The 8,769-nt window shown below is 35.2% G+C and overlaps 1 non-coding gene across 1 annotated transcript; it reads left to right on the top strand.

Moving 5' to 3' along the window:
• Positions 1 to 7,999: 7,999 nt before the first annotated feature.
• On the top strand, positions 8,000 to 8,106 carry LOC141624189 (small nucleolar RNA R71). The gene has a single exon (XR_012534000.1). It is a non-coding gene; the product is annotated as a small nucleolar RNA R71 (small nucleolar RNA).
• The last annotated feature ends 663 nt before the right edge of the window (positions 8,107 to 8,769 follow it).

Here is an 8,769-nt window from a genome sequence, read left to right as displayed (position 1 = left end):
GCGGCTTGAGCTATAACATTGAAGATTCTTAAAGCGTCATTGTGACTACATCAATCACAAGTATGATGATCACTCAAGTAAAAGGCATGATCAAGTTTATAAAAAGCTCAAGATGAAGAATTTATGATCAAGATGAAGAGATGAATCCTACATTGAAGATCTCCAAGAAGATTAAATAGCGTAGGTCATCGTCTTATTACGGTATTTAAAGAAATGATTTTGGTAAGTAAAGTTATAGATGTTATGGTTATAACATTACCTACCAGACTCAATGTTATAGGTTATTTAGCTATAACATTGAGTTGCAGTATAAGAAACGCACGACTTGTTTTTTAAAAAGGGTTTTAAAATAGATTTTCAAATTTTATCTTTAGAATCTTTAAATGGAAAATTTATTTATAGTAGAATGAGGTTTGGATTTATTTAGATTGGATGAATTTGTGATTATCCTATTGATTAGTAAAACAACTTATGAGCTGTCATGCTATCTAGGGTTTCACACCTAAACCCTAATCCATCTAACCTAATATTCTAAACTAGGGTTTCGTTGAAATGGAACATGGGCTTATGAGCCGTTGCATTCCACACGAAAAACCCTTATGCAAGTTTAAGATTAGATTGAATCTTGAATAATATTTGATTAGAGATTGTTATCTCTTTTATATTATCAAGATATATTCTTTCTTATCTTATAGAAGATTATTGTTGCAAAGATATAAGGTTGAGTAAATCTTTACAATAATATTTGATTAGAGATTTGCTATCTCTTTATATTATTTAATTTATTCCTTCTTATCTTCAAAGATATTTTGATGAATAGTGACACGTGAACAGTAAACGTTAATAGTAACACGTGAACAGTAGCACGTGAACAGTAACATGAATAGGAATATTCATCTCTTTCTTGCACAATAAACCTTTGCTTGGAGAAGGGTTAAGATAATCTCAAAATAATATTTGTTAGAGATATTTTATCTCCTTATATTATCTTTTTATCTTATTCTTTTTTATTCTCCAGGATTAAGGAAGATTTGACCTAATCTCTTTCTTGCCTTACAAGAGATCCACACGGCTATCTAGGGTTTCGAAAATGAAAACCTAGATCTCCTCTCTACTATAAATACTATGCTTTATCACTTATTCAAAACTACTTTTCGAATCAAAAATCCTTTGCAAACATATTGAAGAGTCTATCGATCCGAAATACTCAGGAGGGGGGTGGGGGGTGAATTGAGGATTAAAAACTTTAACCTACTTTTCGATTGCACGTGTACAATTAATTATTTAAAGTTTATTCATTAAACTTTAACTAATCAATTAATTAACAAATTAAAACAATGCAAATAAACGAAAGAGAAAGAGAGACACACGGATTTTTGAAGTGGTTCAGTTTCACAAATCGAAACCTACGTCCACTATTCTCGATTAATAAATTTAGTACTTTTATACGGATTACAAATTTACTAACCCAACTCGTACAACTAAACCTAGTTGTAACTCAAGTGAGTATAGTTAAATACTCGAGTGACTAACTTACGCTAATAAGAAAGCACTAATGATTCTTCTAAAAGTTCACGTTAATGAACGAGTAAGAAATCAATTAAGCCCTATTATCTTATAACGATAACGAAGAACAAATGCACAAGTATATATAAACGCACGACCTTTTCAAAATAACAAAACGGTTTTTTGCTTGTAAAACATGGTTTTTACTTTTTAAAATAAAATCAAATTATGCTCAAAGGTCTTACTTTCAAATGTAGCAAAGAGTAGAGTATTTATAGCAAGAGAGGAAGCATGGCACTCGGTTTCCACGAAACCCTAGAGGCCGAAATAATGGATATGTAAATAGAATCATATCTTATTATTTTTATCCATAAAATCTTAGGAAAAGATATAAGTTGTTAATAGATTATCTTATCATATATTCACCTAATATTCCTTCCTTAATGCTAGATATGCCGAATGACAATAAGGAAAAAATCATAACAACTTTCCTTATTTTATTTAAGAAATCTCTTAGAAAAGATATAGGATAATTATAAGATAATCCAATCAAATATATACTTAACATATTTTCCTTAAACCCCTAGATGGCCGAAATATAAGATATGTAAACAAATCATATCTTTATTATTTCTTTCCTTAAAATCTTAGGAGATAATAAAGAATAACCAAAAGATAATTTTATCAATTATTCTCCTATTATCTTTTCCTTGAATTTTAAGATATGATAAGATTTTCCATAATAAAGATATCCTTATCATATATTACCATATCAAGTTAAATATAAAAGATATATTAAGATAATTCTAGAGAATAAAATCTTAACAATAAACAACTTTTATCCTTAAGCTTACACGAAACCAACACGGCTCATATGCCTGTTTTTCGTGAAAACCCTAGCTTGATATTAGGTTAGATTTAGGGTTTAAGAGCATGTAATATTAGAAACCCTAATTAGCAATATGACTCAACTCATAGGTTGATTCAATATAATTACTAATTATAAGCTTAAAATAAAACCACACTTAATATGAATATGGGCTTCCTAGTTAAATAAATACTTTTTGCTAAAACATTTAAAAGAGACAAAAACATTTTTCAAAAACAATTTAAAAACATTTTAGTCGTGTATTATATAAACTTGACATCTCAATGTTATAGTAGAAGAGCTATAACATTGATTTCTTATAGAAGCAATGTTATAACTGTGAAGCTATAACTTTACCAATTTAAGAAGTGGACTCTAACGTTACCATTACGAGATAATCACCTACGCTATTCTAATCTTCTTTGGAGATCTTTGAGTGTAGGCTACTTCATCATTCAAGCTTGATCAGTCTTTAAATGAGCCTTATCTTCTCATGAATGCTTGAATAATTCCTTCACTATCTTGTAATATCTTGATCCGTAATTGAGGGTTTGATCACAATATGTTCTTGTATACTTTCATCACAATTCTTTAATACTTGCTATTAGTAAGTCCAATCTAAAAGACTAAACAAACAATTATGCGCAACAAATATATAGAATATAAAGTACTCTTGACATCATCAAAACATAAACATATATATATCTATATGGTTCAACAAATTCCCCCTTCTTGATGATGGCAAATCTCCTAAAATTGTGACTAGGTATATAGTTCCCCCACAATATAATACCGTCATCTTTATAGATAAAGATCAACGCAAGATCAAACAATTATATACAAGACCGAAACTTTAAAGACTTTAAGAGACAGTTGGTCTTGACAAGGAGCAAGCTTAGGCAAATACGAAATCATGGTCATTTCTTCCCCCTCTTGACATCATCGAAAAGACGAGAACAGACATAAAACGACTAGAATGATATCAACCGAGGCAAGAAATATATATTAATCAAAGCATATATTATAGCATAAGAACGACTTCAACATAAGCAAGCCCTACATATAAAGTGTGTAATACAAACCAAGTTGAGTACAAATTTTGTAGGATAGAAAGAAAATAGTCACTCACCTAACTACGACCTACTGAAGTATGCATGCAGTCTAACATGATATATATCTCTAGTGACCGTACATATACACTCCAACCAAGCGAGGTCCAAAACACATGCCAAGGACTTACATATGAATGTGAGAAGAGGTAATTGGGTAAGAAGGGGCAAAATAATTTGGATATGTGGAGGTAAAAGCCAAGCTAGCACCGATCACAACCAAAGATAACCATATTCCATATTCCAACCCAACATTAAAGATGATGCACCATGCCAAGTATGGCATACACTCACTCACATCAACAAGTACTTCTTCTTAAATAATATGGAAATGAATAAGAATATGAGTAATAAGAGATTTTTGCTTTTCCATCTTTTATAGTATCATTTTTCTCCTTTTTTTGTATTATTTTTTCATTTTTTTTCAGTCCATCTTTTTCTTCTTCCTTCCAATATCCATCACAAAAGCAACAAAATTGACCACGACAAGACTTCCAAACTTACCAACAAGACTAGCTTGACAAGGGTAGGCCATATGGAATGTAGTAGAATAAATAGGTCAAAACAAGACAAATTTGGCTAATGTGAGGTTAGTAGGTAAAACGTAAAGGAAGGGTCGCCTCTCCACATGTGTCACCACCACAAACCGAGTGTATACAGGTAATAAGAGACAAATTTCATGCTGATGCAGTTTGATGTTACATGCCATGTAAGGAGTACTACTCACATCTTAAATGAAACCAATCATAAATGTCATTGGTTTATGAAGCTCTAAACCTTAGAATGTATAAGTAATGAAAGATATGGTTTGTATACAACACAAAATATAACAGACTAGCAAACGGAATATTTTCATAAAATAATAAAATACTATATAAGAATGTACTTGCAGCGAAAAATACGGACACAGACATACAATCTCGTCTTAACTAGTCAGTCATACGGTTAGGAAATAATTATGATAGTTTAGGTGCCACTGATTAAACCAATTTTCAACCGTAAAGTCTCAAAACGTCCTCTAGCTAAAGGCTTTGTCAAAATGTCTGCCCATTGTTCTTCAGTACTACAAAATTCGAGTTTTATATTCCCTTTCTCAACATGGTCACGTATAAAATGGTGTCTAATTTCAATGTGCTTAGTACGCGAGTGCTGCGCGGGGTTTTTGGAAATAATAATAGCACTCGTATTATTGCATAAAATAGGAATACAACCTACTTCAACACCATAATCACATAACTGTTGCTTAAACTATAATAATTGAGTACATACCAGTCCTGCTGCAATATATTCGGCTTCTGCTGTTGAAAGGGCAACTGAATTCTGCTTCTTTGAACCCCATGTGATAATGCAAGGTCCAACAAATGTGGCAACACCTGACGTACTTTTCCTGTCTAGGGAGCATTCTGCGTAATCGGCATCTGAATATCCGACAAGATCGAAATTGTATTCCATCGAATACCATAGATACAGTTTGGACGTCCCAATAAGATATCGTAAAATTCTCTTTACGGCCGTCATATGCGATTCTTTGGGAGATGATTGATATCTCGCACAAACACATACACTGAACATGATATATGGTCTACTTGCAGTTAAATATAGCAATGACCCAATTATTCCTCGGTAAGTTGTTTCATCAACTGACTTACCATCTTCATCTAGAGTTAATTTCTTGTCTCCAACCATTGGAGTAGACATAGCATGGGAATTTTCCATTCCAAATTTTCGAATTAATTCCTTAATATATTTCTGTTGATGAATTTTGATGCCTTCCTCAGTTTGTTGAATTTGCAGACCTAGGAAGAATTTCAATTCTCCCATCATGCTCATCTCAAATTCGGAAGTCATCAACTTCGAAAAATACTTGCACAGATTGCGATTGGTTGATCGAAAAATGATATCGTCGACGTAGATTTGAACAACCAAAAGGTTAGAATCCTCTGATTTTAGGAATAGAGTTTTATCAACAGATCCTCTCTTAAATCCACTGTCAAGTAGAAATTTTGATAATCTGTCATACCATGCCCTTGGTGCCTGCTTCAAGCCATATAAGGCTTTGTCTAATTTGAAGACATGGTCTTCAAATTTACTGTCCTTAAATCCAGGAGGTTGTTCTATGAAGACTTCTTCCTGTAGATACACATTTAGAAACGCTATCTTGACATCCATTTGGAAGAGTTTCATTCCTTTATGAGCTGCAAATGCTATCAGAAGTCTAATAGCTTCGAGACGGGCAACGGGTGCAAATGTTTCATCATAATCCATTCCTTCTTGTTGATTATAACCTTGTACCACCAATCTTGCCTTATTTCGAACTATGACCCCAACATCATCTAGTTTATTTCTAAACACCCATCTAGTTCCAATTACAGATCGATCCTTGGGTCTAGGAACTAAGTGCTAAACTTTGTTCCGTTCGAATTGTTGAAGCTCTTCTTGCATAGCAATAATCCAACCTGGTTCTGCGAGAGCTTCCTTGATATTCGTTGGTTCGATCGTTGAAAGAAATGAACAAAAAGAGCAAAAGTTACTCAAGGACCTTCGTGTTTGAACACCTCTCTGAAGGTTGCCAAGAATGTTATCCATTGGATGTGAATTCCTATATTTCCACTTTGTTGAAGTACTTGGTTCTTCATTATTTGAACTTGATCCAACTTCATTTGGCTCAGGATTTAAGGAAGTTTCCCCCGAATCCAATCCTGGTGTTGTAGTAGAGTCGGGTATAACTTTGGACTCATTACCTTGATTTGGATTCATTGTTATAGTAACATCACCTATAACATTGGAATGGGAATCCTTATCTTGAAACAATGTTATAGTATCATTAACTATAACTTTAGTTTTCTTCTTTTTGTCTTTTGAAGAATGATCAAGCTCATCATTTATTCCTTCAATCACTCCATGTTTCACATCAATCACCGCACCCGCGGTGTGTAGGAAAGGTCTTCCTAAGATGATTGGAATGTTGGAATCTTCCTCCATATCAACTATGACAAAGTCCACCGGGATGAAAAACTTCCCAATTCGCACGGGGACATCTTCCCATATCCCTAGCGGTGTCTTCGTCGATCTATCGGCCATTTGAAGAGTGATATTGGTACATTTAAGCTCTCCCATTCCCAACCTTTTACTTACCGAGTACGGCATGACACTCACACTAGCCCCTAGATCACATAAGGCTTTGTTGATCGTTGTATCGCCAATGGTACACGGTATTGAGAAGCTTCCCGGATCCTTTAACTTTGGAGGTGAACTCCCTTGAAGTATTGCACTACTCACCTTGGTGAAGGCGATAGTCTCAAGTTTCCGGATCGACTTCTTCTTTGTGAGGATATCTTTCATGTACTTTGCATAGGCCGGAACGTGATTGATTAATTCCGTGAAAGGAATTGAGACTTCTAAGTTCTTCACAATCTCCATGAACTTCCCAAGTTGATCATCAAATTTAGGCTTGGCTTGACGACTTGGAAAAGGAAGTCTAATCACAATGGGCTCCTTTTCTTTGGCTTTGTCTTCATTTTTCTTTGAGCTTTCTTCTTTTGATGATTCCCCTTCTTTGGGACCTTGCACCACAACTTCATTCTCACTAGCTCTCACAACTTCATCCTCAACTTGCTCCTTCGGTGCTTCATATCTTGTACCACTTCTCAAGTGAATGGCACTAACCGTTTCATGTCTAGGGGGGTTGCTTTGAGGTGGTAATTGCCCCTTTTGTCTTTGTGAGCTAGAAGATGCTAGTTGAGTTAATTGTGTTTCCAACATCTTGGTGTGAGCTAGAATGTTGTTGATGGTGGTGTCTTTTGCTTGGCTATCTTTTTGCATTTGGGTGAAAAATTCTTGTTGATTCTTTTGCATTTGGAGGACCGCTTTTTGGACATCAAAACTTTGGTCATTGTGGTGATTGTATGGGTTTTGATTTTGGTAACCTTGGTTTTGATTGTAAAAGGGTCTTTGATTTTGATTTCTCATGGGTGGTGGAGTGTATGTTGTTTGAGGGTTTTGGACATTTTGGCTTTTGTATGAGAGATTTGGATGGAACTTGGTGTTTTCATTGTAAAAATTTGAATAAGGGGTACCACTTTTGTAAGCTTGGAAAGCATTGACTTGCTCGGTTGTTCCCCTACATTCGCTTGAGTCATGACCCAAGGTTCCACAATTCTCACATATCCCGCTTGGGATTGATGAGGATGCCGTCATGGCATTGACATGATGCTTTGATGATTTTGAGTTTTCCTCAAGTCTAGCCATAGCTTGTTCAAACTTCAAGTTGATTGTGTCAATGTGAGCACTAAGTTGAGCACCCAATTGAGTAACGGTGTCCACTTCATACTTTCCTCCTCTAGTAGCCTTGCGAGGCCTACTATATTGCGAATTATGGACCGCCATTTCCTCAATCTTGTTCCATGTTTGATTGTCATCAACTTCGGTGAACATTCCATTTGATCCCATATTGAGAATGTTCCTTGAGTCTTCATATAAACCATTCCAAAATTGTTGCACTAAAAACCATTCGCTAAGTCCATGGTGAGGACATGAGCGACAAATACCTTTGAACCGCTCCCAAGCTTCATACAAAGACTCTTCATCCCTTTGCTTAAAACCCGTAATTTGAGCTCTTAGCATATTGGTCTTTTCCGGTGGGTAGAATTTTTTGTAGAAAGCTAGAGCTAGCTTCTTCCAAGAATCTATTCCAAGGGTGGCCTTATCAAGGCCCTTCAACCATTGCTTTGCGGTGCCGATTAACGAAAAAGGAAATAAGACCCATCTTATTTGGTCTTGAGTCACGCCCGTTTGAGAGATAGCTTCACAATAATCGCAAAAGGTTTCCATATGAGAATGAGGGTCCTCACTAGGCATTCCCCCGAATTGGCTCCTCTCAACTAGTTGGATGAAGGCGGACTTGGCAATAAAGTTTCCGGTAAGATGTTGTGGGGTAGGAGTACCATTTGGTAGATCCTCCTCGGTGGGTATAGAGTGTGACGAGAATTTAGGCATTGTAGGTGGATTTTGTGTGGTATTGTTTAATGGGTTTTCTTCTCCTTCTATTGCGAAAGGATTGACAAACTCACTAGTGGGTTGAACAACTTCACCAACACCTCCCAAATTCGTCCTAACAAGTCTCCTATTATTCGTCAAGGTTCTTTCGATTTCACGGTCAAAAGGTAACAAATCTCTTTGTAACCTTCTAGACATGCAAAATATCAAACAACTAGAAAACAATTAGAACAAACCTTGAGGAGTTTTACTTCCCCAAGGTGAAAAAAAGACACAACTAAAAACAATAAA

The sequence above is a fragment of the Silene latifolia genome, chromosome X, assembly GCF_048544455.1.
Source record: "Silene latifolia isolate original U9 population chromosome X, ASM4854445v1, whole genome shotgun sequence".
Taxonomy (NCBI): domain Eukaryota; kingdom Viridiplantae; phylum Streptophyta; class Magnoliopsida; order Caryophyllales; family Caryophyllaceae; genus Silene; species Silene latifolia.
Note: the sequence above shows the minus strand (reverse complement) of the source record. Positions and strands in the feature narration are given on the sequence as shown.